The sequence below is a fragment of the Asterias amurensis genome, chromosome 1, assembly GCF_032118995.1.
Source record: "Asterias amurensis chromosome 1, ASM3211899v1".
NCBI classification, from domain to species: Eukaryota; Metazoa; Echinodermata; class Asteroidea; order Forcipulatida; family Asteriidae; genus Asterias; species Asterias amurensis.
In genome coordinates, this window is record NC_092648.1 from 15,594,929 (window position 1) to 15,614,222 (window position 19,294).

Genomic DNA, 19,294 nt, shown 5'->3' on the forward strand with positions numbered 1-19,294 from the left:
TCGCCTACACACAATGAAACTTTACATGGTTTTTATTCCTCTATAATGAAAACTATGAACAAATCACAATCTTGTAATAATGATATTAATATTAATGAACAGTTTTTATATAGTGCAAAATTACAATTAAGTCTCAAAGCGCTTTTGAAGAGTGAAACTAGGAATATTGAATACAAAAATTACAGAAATTACAGAAAGAACTAATAACATTTGTTGATTTAGTCTTAAGGTTCCTCTTGCTAGGGCCAGGGTTTCATAACTACAAAGGTTTTGCATTGCATCAATAGGTAACAACCCACACACTCAATATGACCTTAAAACAAGGTTTAGTCAAAATGTGGCTTTTCAAAATCTACAGCCTTGTGGAACTAGTCAAAATTTGGCCTTTCAAAATCCAGCCAATAATGTACAAGGCTATAATAACCTTATGAAACTAGTCAAAATCTAGCCAAAAATGTACAAGGCTATAATAACCTTATGAAACTAGTCAAAATCTAGCCTAAAATCTACAAGGCTTGTGAAACTAGTCAAAATTTTGCCTAAAATCTAGCCTTATGAATTTAGTCAAAATCTAAAGCCTTATGAAACTAGTCAAAATCTGGCCTAAAATCTAGCCTTATAAAACAAGTCAAAGGCTACAAGGCTATATGTGAACTTGTCACATTTTGCTGGAAAAAGTCGACTTTTCGTTATTAATTCTTTCAAATTTCGGCCAATAAAAGGATGTCGTTCTTACTACGGTCACGCGCATGCACATCAAGCAAGGCATGCTGGGGGAAAATGGCACGGCGAGATTGATCACCCCTTGGAACGATGTTGGTGCACCCCTTTACTCCCCGCGGCCATTTTGTTTCTGAGCGCGGGTATCGTGTGTTCACGTGTGTGTGGTGGAAAAGCAGATTTTCTGCAACATTTTACATCGAAAACCGACATCAAAATTTAACAACTTCCACGATGATAACTGCGCGGATGTTCATAGAATCTTCATAATCAGGTAAGTGATTCATATGTTGATGCAAAAGAGGAAATTTGAGGGGGTTTGATTGTCTTGGCAATACAGTCAAACTATTGTCAGCTAATGACATAACCTCAACACAAATCGAAGAAACATAGATTGTGTTAAAATTGATTAAACCACTGAATGCTCGCTCAATACAAGTGAGGAAAATATTGTTAGGGACGGATAGTTTTGTTGAAACATTGACCCACATCGATTTTGATGATGAATTCTAACACTTTGCACTACACGTTTTTTGTTTCTCCAATTCCTTCAATCCAAGCGTTTAGAGTAAATTCACAGGGCGCACATATTTTTCTATGAATTGTTTTGCTGTGTGCTGGGAATTAGATGTGACGACATGAAGTACTGTACATGTCATGTGAATAGGTGGAGACAATTTAAAGGCCCCCTGAACATGCTGCCCCGATGAAGTGAAATTTCCCAATGCCCTATACTTTCTATATCCCCTCATTATGAATGACCACCAATTTACATCCATACTCTAAATATAATTTTGTTCTTTTTCAGAGTTCGTGGAATCTGAATGTTTCCCTTTCATCAGAAGTGTATGCTGCCTCTCCCTGCATCTCAGCAGTTTTTCCAGTCACAACAGCAGTCACTGAGGTACAAGCCTCAATCGTTCTGTAAGGCAACCAAAATGTATGTTTCTATTACTAGCTGTAGGGCCATAATAATTTATACCAACACATTTGCCCAAATTTCCCTCATACTTTTTTCTTCTGCTAAGACCCACATTATTTATGGCTTCTTCTTTTTTGTGGGGCCTTCATACTTTCCCTCAAGAGCCAAACATCATGCTAAGCATCGTCAATTTGATACTAAACAACCCTTGAGGTCGTTACCTAGTATTGTGAATGAGCATATTTTGAGTTTTGCAACTGATTCTAGTTCACCAAAAGGAACGATTACACTGTATTTCTGTACTTGCAAACATGGAATTATTCCGTTCATGAATAATATATAACTCTAACTCCCCCCCCCCCACCCAAGGATGTTAAAAAAAATTTGCTTTATAATTTTGAATACATCCTATTAAATAGGTGTACTTGGTAGTTACTCATGTTGATGTATAACAATGTTGTTGGAAAAACACCCTTTAAAGTAAAATGTAGTTTTAAAAAAAATTTCACCCCCCCCCAAAAAAAAAATTTAATCTGAAAAAAGCTTCAGGCATGAAGCCTTTCTCATGCATCTGAAAGCACACAATTTTGTGCATGGAATGTAGATTTCATTTCATATTTTGTGTTCAACTTTGATGACCATTTGAACCAAAACTTTAACTGGTTTGTTATTTATGCAATTATTGAGGCACACCAAATGACTGGTGTTTGATTATTACCAAAAGTATCCCCAATCTTTATTATTTTCTAAAAATTACTTTTAATTAGTTCATCAACACCTAGAAGGGGAATAGGGGATCATCAAAGCCATTCATAGAACCAATAATTGCCCAAATAATAGGATTCATCAGAAAATAATAAGCAACCCAGACTAGATTGTTTATTTGAATTTTCAAGACTTTATTTGAAAAAAAATCCACACTGTTAGACATTAACCCCCACCCACCCCTACCTCAAAAGCTTGATTATGACTAAGTTATATGTTATGTTTCCGGAATGTTTTAATTAAAACAGTTTTTGTTTTTGGGGTGCTTTGGCACTCCTATTGCTTCGTTACTATTCATTTTGATAGTTGCTTAAATTGATGGTTAGAAACGTGCCAGTTGATGTAATACTTAACCTTATTGAAATTATTTCAAATTGTCTTTTATTTTTTGTATGCACTTGTCAAGTGCCACAATTCAAAAAATGTATTTGTAAAATCAAGTACAGCTTTCAATTAATACTTGTATTTATTAAAACTATTGAAAATGTGTATAGTTTCAAAATTCAACTTAAACCCCCAAACCAGTTAAGAATTTATCCGAGAAGAAACATCAGCTGGCAAATGACAACCATAGCTAAGAAATATAAATGATCAACCAAGGAAGAAATGTAACCTGTTTTTCCAAAAGGAGTCCACATGGCTAACAAAAAAACTAGTCTTATGAAAACATAAATTAACTATTTGGTTTCCACAAACTTGTAAAATAATTGTTTGTGCTTTTTCAGAATATTTACAGAATCAAAGCGTTTTTTGGTCAAAGAAATCTAATTAAATTTGACTCCTTTATGGTCTACAGGTTGCATTTCTTACTTATAAAGAAGGTACAACATTGGTATTCATATACTGCATATAGAGTGCACAAATTTTGACACAAAAAACATTATCTAAAACTTGCAGCGTTTCAAAACAAATTTCTTTATTTATTGTTTATTTCAAAACAGTTTTTACATCAAGTGGACATTTAGATGAATGTTTACTTGCATGCTTTCCAAAATTTAAGGGAACGCATGTTCACTAAATTCCCGCATTAAACTTATAAGTTAAATTCACGATAGCGTAACTACCAATGTTGTATCTTCTGTAAAGGCCGCATCTTATAGCTTGTTCTGTGACTTTATAATCTCAATCTTGGAAAATTTTTGAAGTCAAAATGGCTAAGTCCACAAAGGGACACAGAGAGTCAAAAGAAACTAAGTGTTTTTGTCAAAAAATGACTAAGTCCAAAAAAAGACTAAGTACAAACATTGACTATGAGTTTCTGCTCAAAAAATTACTAAGTACAAACAATGGCTAGTGTTTTGGTCAAAAAATGACTAAGTCCACAAAAGGACACAGAAAGTCAAAAATTACTAAGTGTTTTTGTCCAAAAATGACTAAGTCCAAAAAAAGACTAAGTACAAACATTGACTATGAGTTTCTGCTCAAAAAATTACTAAGTACAAACAATGGCTAGTGTTTTGGTCAAAAAATGACTAAGTCCACAAAAGGACACAGAAAGTCAAAAATTACTAAGTGTTTTTGTCCAAAAATGACTAAGTCCAAAAAAAGACTAAGTACAAACATTGACTATGAGTTTCTGCTCAAAAAATTACTAAGTACAAACAATGGCTAGTGTTTTGGTCAAAAAATGACTAAGTCCACAATGGAACTCCATTTTATTGTTATTTAAAGTCACAACAAGCTATAAGACGATACCTTTAATAAGGGGCTGTATTCCATTTTGATGTACCTAGCAATATAATCTAATGGTAATTTGAATTTGACGCCTTGTATAAGTGTCATATGCAAATTTCTAGTTGATTACATGTTGGTGTACATTAACTATGGGATACAGTCTCTTCTGCACCCCTATAGGGGGTGCTCTTGGTTGATCATGATTTTAATAATAGGGGGGGTAGGGCCAAACTTTTTACGGAGTTAATTTCGAACCGTACAACGGCACGAGAAATTTTTTTGGCTGACTTAGTCTATATAAAAAAGGCAATTTTTAAGGGATTTTTTTTGATTTTTTTAAGCACCACTGAACTGTAGAAGCAGCAGAGTTGCGCAAACGTGTGAGCCAGTTGGTGTGGTCAACTACTATCTAGAAAGTGAAGCGACTTAATGATCTAAGTATTAATGGAAGGAAAGCATTTTATTAAGTTAAATCAAGTTAATGTTTCATTGATAGTCTGTTTTACCAAAGTCCTGCTTTACATGATTGACAAACTAAAAAGATTGGGGGTTTTTTAAAGTCCGAAGCCAAAAACAAACTAAAGAATTTTTTTTTAAGTCCAAAACATAAGTCGAAAGGATTCTGTTGCCGGTTAAAATGTTTGATGAATCTGTATCAAGTGTACCATCGGACGTCTCCCCCTGTTCGGGCAAACACGTCGCTAAGTTCTTGGAGTCAAGTTTCAAGTTTGAATTTTGGTTGAAGTGTAAAAGGACGTTTCCACTCCGTCACCGATTGAGTCCTGTACCATCAGAATCACGAAGACTTCAACCCAGATGATGATGCGCTGATCAGAGAAACAAGATTCCAACATGGCGGCTGAACTTGAACAATTTTGTTAATTTTTGTGACGAGCACAACAAAAACAGAACTAAAATACGCATGTTTTTTTCAATATTAACAGCATACTCAGGAATGTATTGGTTTCACTTGCATTAGAAGTACTACACTTCTGAATAAATTTTGTTTCATATCAATCATAAATTTTGAATTTGTTAAAACATCGCAACATTTTAACAGTGTGTGTGATTACATGTTCAAATAAAGTCAAATTTCAAAGTCAAAAGTGAGGTTGTAAGAAAACATCAGATTTGCATCTTCATTGCATCGAGTATCATAACATGAGATATTGTAGATGACATTGGGTTCATGGAGGATAACTAGACTGAGAAAAAAAACTCTTAAAAAAACCTAACCTATCTCTAAACAAATTCTAAACTCCCAAGTACAACAAAGTTTCAAATCCTACGGAACTACAAATTGCTGATGAAGTCCCAATTAAGTATTGAAAATCTAGGATCAACAACTACTCTTACTGATTAACTTCATGTAAATCTGCAAACCAACCACTGCATGCTAATGATTTAGTATAAATTACAATTTTTTCATAAAAAACTGTCTGACGTTGATGTCGGAAAAGTAAGGTTTTATCAGTGACGATAAAATCACTGATAACTTAGTGTATTTTCCACCTAGAAAGACCCCTGTGATTCTGCAAACAGTGTTTGACTAAAGTAACAAAGCGACGTCTTATTTAGAATACCTATTCCTGATGTTTCTTTTTGGCATAATATTCATAACAAAATTAATCTAACAAGCGAGTTGAGAAATAACTAATAGTGTTTAAGTGATTTATTTAATAATTCTACACTAATAATGGACTAGTGTGTATGCTCCCTTTTCCTTAAACTACCTAGCCATATGACAAATTACTGTTTATTCTGAGGTTATTTAACTGAATAAGTCTACACTAATACTGCTAATACGCTAATAAACACCTAGTTTGATCCATTGTACACTTTGCTGTTGTACATGTTGAGACAATCTCATGTTTACATTAAAAGAATTAAAATAAGTGATGGACATCGCACAACATACAATTGTTATACTGACAAAAACTAGTAGCTTGCATTTGTTCCCAACAGTTCTACGGGTTTAATATCATAAACTTGCCTACTGTTTTTAGAACCTGTCAAAATAATTAATGACACAAGTGTCTTTGTCACTTTAACAGCCTGAATAACTAAGACTTCAACCCAGATGATGATGTGCTGATCCGAGAGTTTTGTGAGTTTTTGTAAAAAAACGTCCTAGTTTCGTCACCAAGTTCAGTTGGAAAAGGGTTAACTAGTTGTAAAAATTGTTCACAATTATCAATAATTAAGACCCTAAAGAATTGAAAACACCTACTGCAGCTAAATTACTACGTTCATGAAAAATGTCTATTGGTCAACATCATTTGTAAATCATTTCCTCAACTGATTGTAGTTAACATACCTACTGTAGAATAAGTCATAGAGCTGACTGTTCAAAACCTACAATGAACCACCTAGTTAATTGGTCACTGAAATAGACCAAAAGTTAACGTCATAGACTGAATAACTAACGTCAACCAGTTCAACAGGAGTTTTAACTAACTCGGAAATCTTAACACTATTCTAACTTACGAAGGAGTGTAAAACCTACTCTGGCTGTGAATTAAACTGGTCACAATAACATAATGCACACCAGCATCTTTCTAAGCAACGATGTTTCTTCTACAATAAAGCAACCTGTTTACTTCCTACACAATCCCAATGTCATCTTTGATATCTCATTTTGATACAGTCAAAACTTCTTAACACAAGTGAAACCAATGTAAAAGCCTGAGTACCTGATTGAAATGTGAATAGCCATGTTCAGAATCTCATTTCTCCGACCCTCGCACCAACATCTGGGTAGAAGTCTCCGTCATTCGTCAGGTCCAGAGTCTCCCTCAGATCAGAAGAGGATGTCCAGTTGTAGAAAAGGTTGATCAAAAAGTAGACCCATTTACACAGGAACAGTATAGAGAGACGGGTACCAACTTAGGATAACAAAATGATCAGGTAAAAAATGTGAAAAAAAGTGCTATGGTCCTCAGTCCTTGACACTTTCGATACAGGCCCCCAAAGACTTCAATAGGCAACCAAATCCTTTCTTTCTTAGGTTTTTTTTTTTTTCAGAGATCAAGAAAGTTGAAATAGTTTGTCAATCATGTAAGGTAGGACACCGGTAAGACAGACTACCAGCGCCACATTAACAAGATTTCACTTAATAAAATGCTTACCCAACCATTAACTCTTGGATCATTAGGTCGCCACACATTCCAGATAGTAGTTGACCACACCAACCGGCACACACGTTTACACAACTCTGCTGCTTCTACAGTTCAGTGGTGCTTTCTACAGCATTTAATGAATGGTAACCAAATAATTTAAGACATAGTTTTTCAAATTATAAAAACAGCCAAGTACAACATTTATCATCCTTGAGTTGAAATAAAATGTATCTCTGAAATAAGATTTTTTTGTTCATCAGCTGATGGCAAAAAAAAAAATCAATGAAATTTAGAACTGTTAATTATTACTGTCACAGCAATGCAAAGAAGTAAAAACATTTTTCAAAATGTGACTGTTTTGTAAAAGATATTGTACTTTTAATCAATTTCATTTTGAGTTTGGGCAGGTGTGCATCACACTTATCCAAACATGTCGTGCCTAAAATTAGTAAATTTGGTTAAATTGATGACGTACTTGTATGTCTTGGAGATTGGTCCAAAGAAGAACACAACTTTAGAATGTGTTTTGGTTGCATTAATTGTCTTGAGTGCGTGCAAGTTGTACTTGGCTTCACAATCATCAAAGTATCAATACAAAGAGCCAGAAGCACTCCCACAATTTCAGTCACAAGCAAATTTTACATAACTTTTTGTTTTCCTAAACCGATTTAAGATGTTCCAACTCTGGGAAAATCTAGAAAAGAAGAGTTTTTAAAGCAAGCAAAGTTTAAGGAGTATGAGGGAAAAAAACGTTTGCCAAGAGAGTTTTGAAAAAAGAGTAAAATTCTGTATTTTGGAAAGTAAAGTCAAACGTTCTATATGAAAAATGTATGCACTTTGTACAAAGGATTGTGAACTCGTTTCGTGGGAATGTTTTGATAAGAAGTATCAAAGACACTGGACACTATTGGTACCTGTCAAAGACTAGTCATCACAGTTGATGTATCTCAACATATGCATAAAATAACAAACCTGTGAAAGTTTGAGCTCGATTGTTGAAATTGTGAGATATTAGCAAAAGAAAACAAAATGCCCTTGTCGCACCATGGTCACATGAAGTTGTGTGCTTTCAGATGCTTGATTTCGAGACCTCAAACTCTAAATCTGAGGTCTCGATATCAAATTCGTGGAAAATAACTTCTTTCTCAAAAACTAAGTCACTTCAGAGAGAGCCGTTTCTCAAAATGTTTTATACTATCAACCTCTCCTGATAACTGGTTATTACCAATAAAGGTTTTATGATAATAATTAATTTTGGGTAATTACCAATAGTGTCCACGACACTGCCTTTAAGACAATTTATGTAAAATACACAAATATTATGCCTCGTTCGTTCTTTCAATCGATCAACCCACCCCAGGGGTAAGGGGAGGATCAATCAATAACAACATATCATGAAGGTAAACAACTAAATTTTTGATACTCGTTTTTTGAAACTAGCTATACAGCATGAGTTATTATACAAATAATGAATGTTTATGAGTGCAATGGAACAAGTATGTTCATGAGTTGAAAGATGGAATGTTCTATTCAACGAAGCGAAGTCAGGTTGAATGGAACATTCCATCTTTCAACAAATGAACATATTTGCACCCTTGCACGAATGAAAAACATTCTTTATTTGTTTTATATCTTGTCCAAGCAGATCTTTGCCATTTTGATTGGAAGATACAACTTTCATAAACAGAGTGTAGGCCTACAATTTCTAATTGTGAAATTATACCCATTTCTTTTAGGTTGGCCTGTTTGACAATATGCGTTCTGTACAGCTGTTTTGGGACACGCAGAAGCCGAATGCTAGTAATGTGCTGTGTAACACTGCTGCATTACCAAAGACACGCGCACGCAGTGATGTTTTTTGCTCCTCAGGGTGCAATAGTAATTTTCGGATGGAACAAAAAATGCACGGTGAGTGACGTTAGCATGCAATAGTACTTTTATTTGCCAACACATGACGGACACTCCTCCAATCAAATGGCAAGGATCTGCTTGGGTGTTATATAACACAAACTAATGTAAGCAAACACTGACAGTTTAAAAACACCTTTACCACAGTTCGGCCATTTCGTCTGGTTCCTGTGTACCGATAAAAACCCGCTTGAAACTCTCAAAGTTTGAAAAAAGGAACCAGACTAAATTTGGATGTCAAGCCTCATTTTGTTTCTTGAGACAATCCTGATGGCACTGTCATTGATAAAGGATCCTTATCTTATTTAAGTACCCATACTGGGATGGATGCTCGGCCTCCTCATCAGTAAGATATCTCTCTGGCATCAGGTGGTCGTCGTCGTTGTTGCGTCGGTGGTGATTTCATCTCCTTGTTCCAGTGAGCTCTTGCCTTGAGTTCCTCTCAGTGTAGACCGATCCAAAGTTGTTGATTCTCTTCAGGAGTACTCAATCTCTTGATGCCTGTACATAAAACAAACAAAATAAAAATTTACTTTTACATTAATAATGAACCTTTGATCCTAACCATCCTGGGGTCGATTTCACAAAGAGTTAGAAAGATGAAATAAAACAGTGAACGTTTCAGCAAAATAGGTCTACTGGTTCTACTTGCTGAGAAATCAGAAAGAAGCAAACCCTGTCACAATAGCGATGAATCCATTCGAGGTCAAGATTTCGATACATCAACAAATTACGTTCGTTTTTTTTCCAAACATTTAAAAAAAACTTGGCCAGGGGTTTCCTTACGGGTGGCGAACCCTTTGTCACTGATTTTTGCTCCTCTGTTTTCACAGGTAATATATAAAACCTCTGAAATAAAACAAACCTATTTGTACATCAAAATATTTTGGGGGCATACGTTATTTTTCAAAATTTACCAAATGTCAACTTTTAATTTGACGTGGCGCAATTTTCAATCAAAAACAGTTAAAAATTTGTCCAGGGGTTTCCTTACGGGTGGCGAACCCTTTGTCACTGAATTTTTGCTCTTCTGTTTTCCGAGTTAAAAATATAAAACCAAATATTATGGAACTTGTTCAAAACTTACCAAATGATAAATCACCTAATATGAAGTGGCGCATTTTTCAACACATAAACACAGTTAAAACATCGGCCTTCTCATCAGTAAGACATCTCTCTGGCATCAGGTGGTCGTCTTTGTTGTCGTCGTTGTCGATTTCATCTCCTTGTTCCAGTGAGCTTTTGCCTTGAGTTCCTCTCAGTGCAGACCAATCTGAAGATGTTGATTCTCTTCAAGAGTACTCAATCTCTTGATGCCTGTAAATCAAAAAAATAAATACAAATTTACTTTTACAAATGAACCTTTGGCCCTAACCATCCTGGGGTCGATTTCACAAAGAGCTATAAAGATGAAATAAAACAGTGAAAGTTTCAGCAAAATAGGTCTACTGGTTCGACTTGATGAGAAAACAGAAAGAAGCAAACCCTGTCACAATAGCGATGAATCCATTCGAGGTCAAGATTTCGATACATCAACAAATTACGTTTGTTTTTTTCCAAACATTTAAAAAAAACTTGGCCAGGGGTTTCCTTACGGGTGGCGAACCCTTTGTCACTGATTTTTGCTCCTCTGTCTTCACAGGTAAAATATAAAACCTCTGAAATAAAACAAACCTATTTGTACATCAAAATAATTTGGGGGCGTACGTTATTTTTTCAAAATTGACCAAATGTCAACTTTGAATTTGAAGTGGCGCAATTTTCAATCAAAAACAGTTAAAAAATTGTCCAGGGGTTTCCTTATGGGTGGCGAACCCTTTGTCACTGAATTTTTGCTCTTCTGTTTTCCGAGTTAAAAATATAAAACCAAATATTTGGGAACTTGTTCAAAACTTATCAAATGATAAATCACCTAATATGAAGTGGCGCATTTTTCAACACATAAACACAGTTAAAACATCGGCCTTCTCATCAGTAAGACATCTCTCTGGCATCAGGAGGTTGCTTTGTTGTCGTCGTTGTCGATTTCATCTCCTTGTTCCAGTGAGTTTTTGCCTTGAGTTCCTCTCAGTGCAGACCAATCTGAAGATGTTGATTCTCTTCAAGAGTACTCAATCTCTTGATGCCTGTAAATCAAAAAAATAAATACAAATTTACTTTTACAAATGAACCTTTGGCCCTAACCATCCTGGGGTCGATTTCACAAAGAGCTATAAAGATGAAATAAAACAGTGAAAGTTTCAGCAAAATAGGTCTACTGGTTCTACTTGATGAGAAAACAGAAAGAAGCAAACCCTGTCACAATAGCGATGAATCCATTCGAGGTCAAGATTTCGATACATCAACAAATTACGTTTGTTTTTTTCCAAACATTTAAAAAAAAAAAAGCCAGGGGTTTCCTTACGGGTGGCGAACCCTTTGTCACTGATTTTTGCTCCTCTGTTTTCACAGGTAAAATATAAAACCTCTGAAATAAAACAAACCTATTTGTACATCAAAATATTTTGGGGGCGTACGTTATTTTTCAAAATTGACCAAATGTCAACTTTGAATTTGAAGTGGCGCAATTTTCAATCAAAAACAGTTAAAAAATTGTCCAGGGGTTTCCTTATGGGTGGCGAACCCTTTGTCACTGAATTTTTGCTCTTCTGTTTTCCGAGTTAAAAATATAAAACAAAATATTTGGGAACTTGTTCAAAACTTACCAAATGATAAATCACCTAGTATGAAGTGGCGCATTTTTCAATACATAAACACAGTTAAAACATCGGCCTTCTCATCAGTAAGACATCTCTCTGGCATCAGGTGGTCGTCTTTGTTGTCGTCGTTGTCGATTTCATCTCCTTGTTCCAGTGAGCTTTTGCCTTGAGTTCCTCTCAGTGCAGACCAATCTGAAGATGTTGATTCTCTTCAAGAGTACTCAATCTCTTGATGCCTGTAAATCAAAAAATAAATACAAATTTACTTTTACAAATGAACCTTTGGCCCTAACCATCCTGGGGTCGATTTCACAAAGAGCTATAAAGATGAAATAAAACAGTGAAAGTTTCAGCAAAATAGGTCTACTGGTTCTACTTGATGAGAAAACAGAAAGAAGCAAACCCTGTCACAATAGCGATGAATCCATTCGAGGTCAAGATTTTGATACATCAACAAATTACAGTGGTTTTTTTCCAAACATTTAAAAAAAACTTGGCCAGGGGTTTCCTTACGGGTGGCGAACCCTTTGTCACTGAATTTTTGCTCTTCCGTTTTCAGAGTAACATATAAAAAACCAAATATTTGGGGACTTGTTCAAAACTTACCACATGATAAATCACCCAATATGAAGTGGCGCATTTTTCAATTAACAAACACAGATAAAACATCGGCCTCCTCATCAGTAAGACATCTCTCTGGCATCAGGTGGACGTCGTTGATTTCATCTCCTTGTTCCAGTGAGCTATTGCATTGAGTTCCTCTCAGTGTAGACCGATCCAAAGATGTTGATTCTCTTCAGGAGTACTCAATCTCTTAGTGCCTGTAAATTAATCATAAATAAATAAAAAATTACTTTTACATAAAAAATGAACCTTTGACCCTAACCATCCTGGGGTCAATTTTACAAAGAATTTGAACTGGTCCTAACTTAGGACTAGGAGATATTAAAAACTTCAGGCTAGTCCTAAGTTGGACGAGTAGCTTGTCCTAACTCAAGATAAGACTAGTCTTATTTCTTTGTGAAGTCCACCGCAGATCCTTCAAGATCCAAATGCATGTTTTGTTTGTTTTATGTTTTGCTGAATGCTACACTTGTAACCATATTTTGCTTTACACACATGTCATGTAAACAGTGAATTTCTGCTTGTATCAATCCTCATGTAGCACTGAAATCCGTAATTCAGTGACGCTCTTGGCTCTTCAACAGTGTTACCTCTGATCACTAGGCCATTTATTTCATGCATCAAACCAACTCAGCTCCTTTGGGAATAAACTGCCTGTGCACCCAAATATGTAGGGACCAAGCAAAATAAATCACAAGAACCATCTCTGCCCTCACCGGTACCTACTAACCCCTGTGCAATCTATGGAAACTGTATGAAAAACCTAAAAGGGTCTAAAAGCCTAAAGCCCGGTTCATACTTCCCGCGAATGCGAAGCAAATTCACAAACTCGCAATGGATAACTCGCAACAGTTGAACTGTGTTCAACCCCTTCGATACATTCCCTTAGAAAACAGGGCTGTGTCGCCAAAATTCACTTTGCATTTGCAGGAAAAAGGAACCAGGCTTAAATAGCGATTAACTTGCTTGCATGATGGGCAGAAATAGAAGACGGTTTGTCCTTCATCAGCTGATTGTGTTTGTCTGGTGTAAAAATGAAGTCCATCGGGACCATACTTAGCACATGCCCTGTCAATCTGAAACCAGACCAGATACAAAAATGAAATTAAGAAGTGATGAAAAATAACCATGCATTGAAAAAACAAATTTCTGATAAAGCGCCTAAGATGAAATAAAACTGAAAGTTTCAGCACAATAGGTCTACTTGGTTCTATTGCTGAGAAAACAGAAAGAAGCAAAACCCTGTCACAGTAGCGATTAATCCGGCCGAAGTAAAGATTTCCATACATCAACAAATAAGGTTTGCTTTTTTTAAGAGTTAAATATAAAACCTCTGAAATGAAACGAACCTATTTGTATATTAAAATATTTGGGGGGCTTACGCTGTTTTTCAAAGTTTACCAAATGTAAACTTTTAATTTGAAGTGCCGCAATTTTCAATCAAATACAGTTAAAAAATTGGGCAGGGGTTTCCCTACGGGTGGCAAACCCATATCACTGAAATTTGCTCTTTTTAAGAGTTAAATATAAAACCTCTGAAATGAAACAAACCTATTTGTATATTAAAATATTTGGGGGGCTTACGCTGTTTTTCACAATTTACCAAATGTAAACTTTTAATTTGAAGTGGCGCAATTTTCAATCAAATACAGTTAAAAAATTGGCCAGGGGTTTCCCTACGGGTGGCGAACCCATATCACTGAAGTTTGCTCTTTTTAAGAGTTAAATATAAAACCTCTGAAATGAAACGAACCTATTTGTATATTAAAATATTTGGGGGGCTTACGCCGTTTTTCAAAATTTGAAGTGGCCAAATTTTCAATCAAATACAGTTAAAAAATTGGCCAGGGGTTTCCCTACGGGTGGCGAACCCATATCACTGAAGTTTGCTCTTTTTAAGAGTTAAATATAAAACCTCTGAAATGAAACGAACCTATTTGTATATTAAAATATTTGGGGGGCTTACGCTGTTTTTCACAATTTACCAAATGTAAACTTTTAATTTGAAGTGGCGCAATTTTCAATCAAATACAGTTAAAAAATTGGCCAGGGGTTTCCCTACGGGTGGCGAACCCATATCACTGAAGTTTGCTCTTTTTAAGAGTTAAATATAAAACCTCTGAAATGAAACGAACCTATTTGTATATTAAAATATTTGGGGGGCTTACGCCGTTTTTCAAAATTTGAAGTGGCCAAATTTTCAATCAAATACAGTTAAAAAATTGGCCAGGGGTTTCCCTACGGGTGGCGAACCCATATCACTGAAGTTTGCTCTTTTTAAGAGTTAAATATAAAACCTCTGAAATGAAACGAACCTATTTGTATATTAAAATATTTGGGGGGCTTACGCTGTTTTTCACAATTTACCAAATGTAAACTTTTAATTTGAAGTGGCGCAATTTTCAATCAAATACAGTTAAAAAATTGGCCAGGGGTTTCCCTACGGGTGGCGAACCCATATCACTGAAGTTTGCTCTTTTTAAGAGTTAAATATAAAACCTCTGAAATGAAACAAACCTATTTGTATATTAAAATATTTGGGGGGCTTACGCTGTTTTTCAAAATTTGAAGTGGCCAAATTTTCAATCAAATACAGTTAAAAAATTGGCCAGGGGTTTCCCTACGGGTGGCGAACCCATATCACTGAAGTTTGCTCTTTTTAAGAGTTAAATATAAAACCTCTGAAATGAAACTATTTCTAACCAAACATTGGGGGGGGGGGTAACTTTCAAAATTTACCAACATATTAAAAAACGCATTTTAAAATGGAAAGCGGTACATTTTTTTCAATTTAACAGTTAAAAATTGGCCAGAGGTTTCCCTACGGGTGGCGAACCCATATCACTGAATTTTGCTCTTCTTAAGAGTTAAATATAAAACCTCTGAAATAAAACAAAACTATTTCTAACAAAATATTTGGGGAGGGGGAGGGTAATTTTAAAAATATACCAAATTCAAAATAAAAAAAAAGCCTTTTAAAGCCATTGGACCCTTTCGGTACAGAAAAAAAAAAAAAAGTTCACAGATTTACAAATAATTTACAGGGTTTACAGAAGGTAATGGTGAAAGACTTCTCTTGAAATATTAGTCCATGAAATGCTTTACTTTTTGAGAAAACGGTAAAACAATATAAATTCTCGTTAACGAGAATTACGGATTTGTTATAAACACATGTCATGACACGGCGAAACGCGCGAAAACAGGAGTGGGTTTTCCCGTTATTTTCTCCCGACTCCGATGTCCGATTGAGCCTAAATTTCCACAGGATTGTTATTTTATATATAAGTTGTGATACACGAAGTGTGGGACTTGGACAATACTGTTTACCGAAAGTGTATAATGGCTTTAAAATGAAGCGCTTGTACATTTTTCAATTAAAAACAGTTAAAACATTGGCAAGAGGTTTCCCTATGGTTGGCGAACCTTTATCACTCTGATAAACCACCTTTTATTCAAACCAAAATTGTGCATTTATCTTTTCAACAATTTCATAATTGACCAGAGGTTCCCCTACAGGTGGCAAACCCTTTACACTGATTTGTTTTTGTTTCGTTCCTGAAATAAAATAAAACGGTAAACCTAAATATTTTGGGGTTTTATTCTTCTACAGAAACCATATGAAATAAATCACCTAATAAATTTCATTTATTGTGCATCTATTGTGAACCCTTTTCACAGATTTTAATTGTACATCTTTTTTAATTAATTCAGAGTTAAATATAAATAATGAAACCTCTGAAAGTAAAAAATACAAACAAATGTTTTTGGTGGTTATAGTATAGACAAATAAACAACAATAAAGTACAAACATTTTTGTATGTAAACATCAGGATATAAACGTAAACAATTTGGACATTTCCTAAGACAAGGCCGAGTAAAAAAAGAAACATGTTTAGCATCTGGGTTTCTCAAAAAAATGAAGGAGGGGCTTTTTTATTCAAGATGGCCACATTCTTTTTAAAATGTCAAATATCCATTGTTTTTTCTACTACTCAAACAAACAATACATAAATGAAACGTTTTGGTCAAGACATTCAGATTGTTTTAGCTGAGAACATTTAAAAATACCCTTTAAAAATAATGTGCATCCATTTTATTTTAAAATGTGCATAAAAAAAAAAATTAAAAAAATGACGCTGGTGGGGATGTTAAAAACATGTTTCTTTTTTTACTTGACCTAAAACTCCAGTGTTTAACTCACCAGTCACCAGTGGTCCTAGGTCTTTCTGGCTGATGAACTGGTGAAGACCTTCAACATTCTTGCCAGAGTTGAGACTCAGGTATGAATGATAGACCATACCATGTAATGCAGCTGTAATAAGGAAGACAAAAAGTTACTTTTCATTCATTCAAAATTAATATGCTGTCTGTGCTAATGAAAGTGGTATATGCGGTCACCACTGAGTGATACAAAGAACAAAACATTCACCGATAGTATTAATAAATAATTAACACAACTTTACACAAGTGTTATATTTTGTTGAAAATCTGTGAATGAAAGAAATGTAATTTGGACTTGTGCTGGTCGATTTTGAAATCATGACTGCCCGGCACCGGCAGGTTGCACAGCACAGACCCTGCCTCATCATAAGATTTGAAACTCTGAAACATTCATTTCCAAAATAGACAAGTCAGACAGTCAATGGGGAGAACTTTCTGTATGGCGTCATCACTTTTTCACTCATTTTTACAAAAAGGGATATCTCATTGAGGTAAATTAGATACTTTAATATTATTTCATATCAAATTCAAATAAAAAAAGTGACTGAGCCAAGGGTATTTCTTTTCAGTTTTTTGTACTTGTAAGCTACAAATTATCAGTTAGGGGCCTACATGTCTTTTACATCATCAGAGTCAAAGTCATTGGGGTGAATTTGCATTATTATGTATTTAATATAATATTCAAAGTATGTTGAGATCATGCATCAGCCTCCCCCCAAAGCCACGTCCCGACCCCGCCTACCCATTTTATAAATAACGCACAAGTCCAGGGGGGACATCACACACAAATTTACAAGCTCCGGTTTCCACAAGAAATACATGTATTCCAAACTTACTTTTTGCATTTACTTTGTAAGGACATGTCTTGCATTTGATAACTACCGTTCCTTTTTCAGGAAACGGTTAAATGGAGCCAAATTGCGGGCAAAATTCTCTCGAAGAAGCAAATACCTCCTCTCCGTCCATGTTTTTGAGAAACTCTGATCCCGCATGCGTTTCTGAATGGGAGGCACGTGATTTATCATGCTGGACTTCATCCGTACATTCATTGTTGAATTTGGTTTAGGGTATCTGACTAGGTATTAAAATAGGAATCGCGCCATCTGTTGGTGGATTGTAGATTTTCCCGCGCAAAGTTAATGAGTTGTACTAATTGATGCACCTGCTGTATGATTTTGATTAATTCTGGTTAAAAAGAACCACATCACATCACTATCTAAGATAGAAATCCCTTCCCACTACTAAATAAAAATCGCTTTAAATTTGTTTTAAATAATCCCTGGAACATTACAAAAGTTGTCACTAACAAAGATGCAAAACATCAAAGATATTATGATTTTGTTTAATCATGATAATGCTGGAAAATAGTTTCCCCCCCTCCTGCTATTTTATGTTTAAATTGTTTTTTTCATGTGTGTTCTCAAATGTATTTTAAAATCGGAGAAAAAAAGTCAGAGTTTGCACGCTTAAGGAAGACATGCCTGCAATGCTGTAGAGAATATTGAAAACAGAACTTATTGAATAATATGTGGTATTGATTATGACAAATTGTTCATCCCGATCATGCATTGATTGTGCAATGTGGTAAATTGTGTATGTACATGATGTTGTAGCAAGTGAAGTATTTATGCATGTGTTGTCTTTTCTTCCCCCCCCCCCCCCCTTTGTGTTTCTAATTTATTACACTTTGTTTTAAAGGTAAAAGTCTGGGTAAAGTCATACAACAGAGTTGTAAGCTTTTTTGTTTTATTGTTTGTCATATTGACAGTGTAAACAAAATTGTCAACATTTTCTTAGGAAAGACGCAAGGATTCTTACAAATAAGTCTAGGTTCCAGTTTTTTTCGAGGGTCCAGTTGCTTTTTAGTCCCTATAGATTTTATGTTTAAACTTGTGCTGACTAAATGGAAACTTCTCTAGATATTTATCGTAAACATGATTGATTGTTACTTTATTTTTGTCTCCATATCACTCCAAAACGTAAAAATGTAAAACAACCTATACTTATGATGATTTTGTAATTTCTTTGTCTCAATCGAGATTATTCCAGTCTTGCCTTCAAAACAAAGTATAGTAAATAATTGGAACTATGAATGTCTTCTTTCATTCTTTTCCCCCTAATGAGGGCTGAGATTGCTTTGACTATTACCAGATGTGTAAATTTTTGGTATCTTATCAGTGCCATTGAAAATGTTAAAACACAGGAGGCCTACAAAGTCTCATTGTGACTCTTGCACTTTCCTTGTTTTTATTGACAATCTGCAGTTGCATGCCTGAAGGAAAAATGAAGCAAAAGCAACGCCTAAAAGAAGTCAATTGTTGTGTTCAAGAAAAACAAAGATCTTTTTAATTAAAAGATTACGAATGTTTCAAGGCGCTTTTTAAATGTTTTAAGTGTCAAGCGCTTTTGAAAGGTGAAAGGGTGAAACCAGGAATATTGAACACACAAATTACAGAAAGTACAGAAGGAACTAATTACATTTGTTGATTTAGTCTAAAGGTTCCTCTTGCTAGGGTCAGGGTTTCCTAACTACAAAGCTTTTGCTTCAAAAGGTGAACAACCCACACACTCAATTTGACCTTAATTAAGGTCTAGGGCTTTTGGGCTTTTTTTGGGGGGGGGGGGGTAAGGGAGCTTCATCA

The 19,294-nt window shown here is 35.1% G+C and overlaps 2 long non-coding RNA genes across 2 annotated transcripts; one reads left to right on the forward strand and one right to left on the reverse strand.

The window, feature by feature from the left end:
* The first annotated feature begins 851 nt into the window (after positions 1-851).
* On the forward strand, positions 852-10,201 carry LOC139947269 (uncharacterized). The gene is made up of 3 exons (XR_011787339.1): positions 852-994; positions 1,529-1,660; positions 8,937-10,201. It is a non-coding gene; the product is annotated as an uncharacterized lncRNA (long non-coding RNA).
* A 738-nt stretch (positions 10,202-10,939) lies between these two features.
* On the reverse strand, positions 10,940-18,047 carry LOC139947277 (uncharacterized). Its single transcript, XR_011787342.1, has 6 exons — positions 17,489-18,047; positions 16,633-16,743; positions 13,398-13,507; positions 12,414-12,628; positions 11,814-12,043; positions 10,940-11,234 (listed from the first exon to the last, which is right to left on the reverse strand). It is a non-coding gene; the product is annotated as an uncharacterized lncRNA (long non-coding RNA).
* Between the last annotated feature and the right edge of the window lie 1,247 nt (positions 18,048-19,294).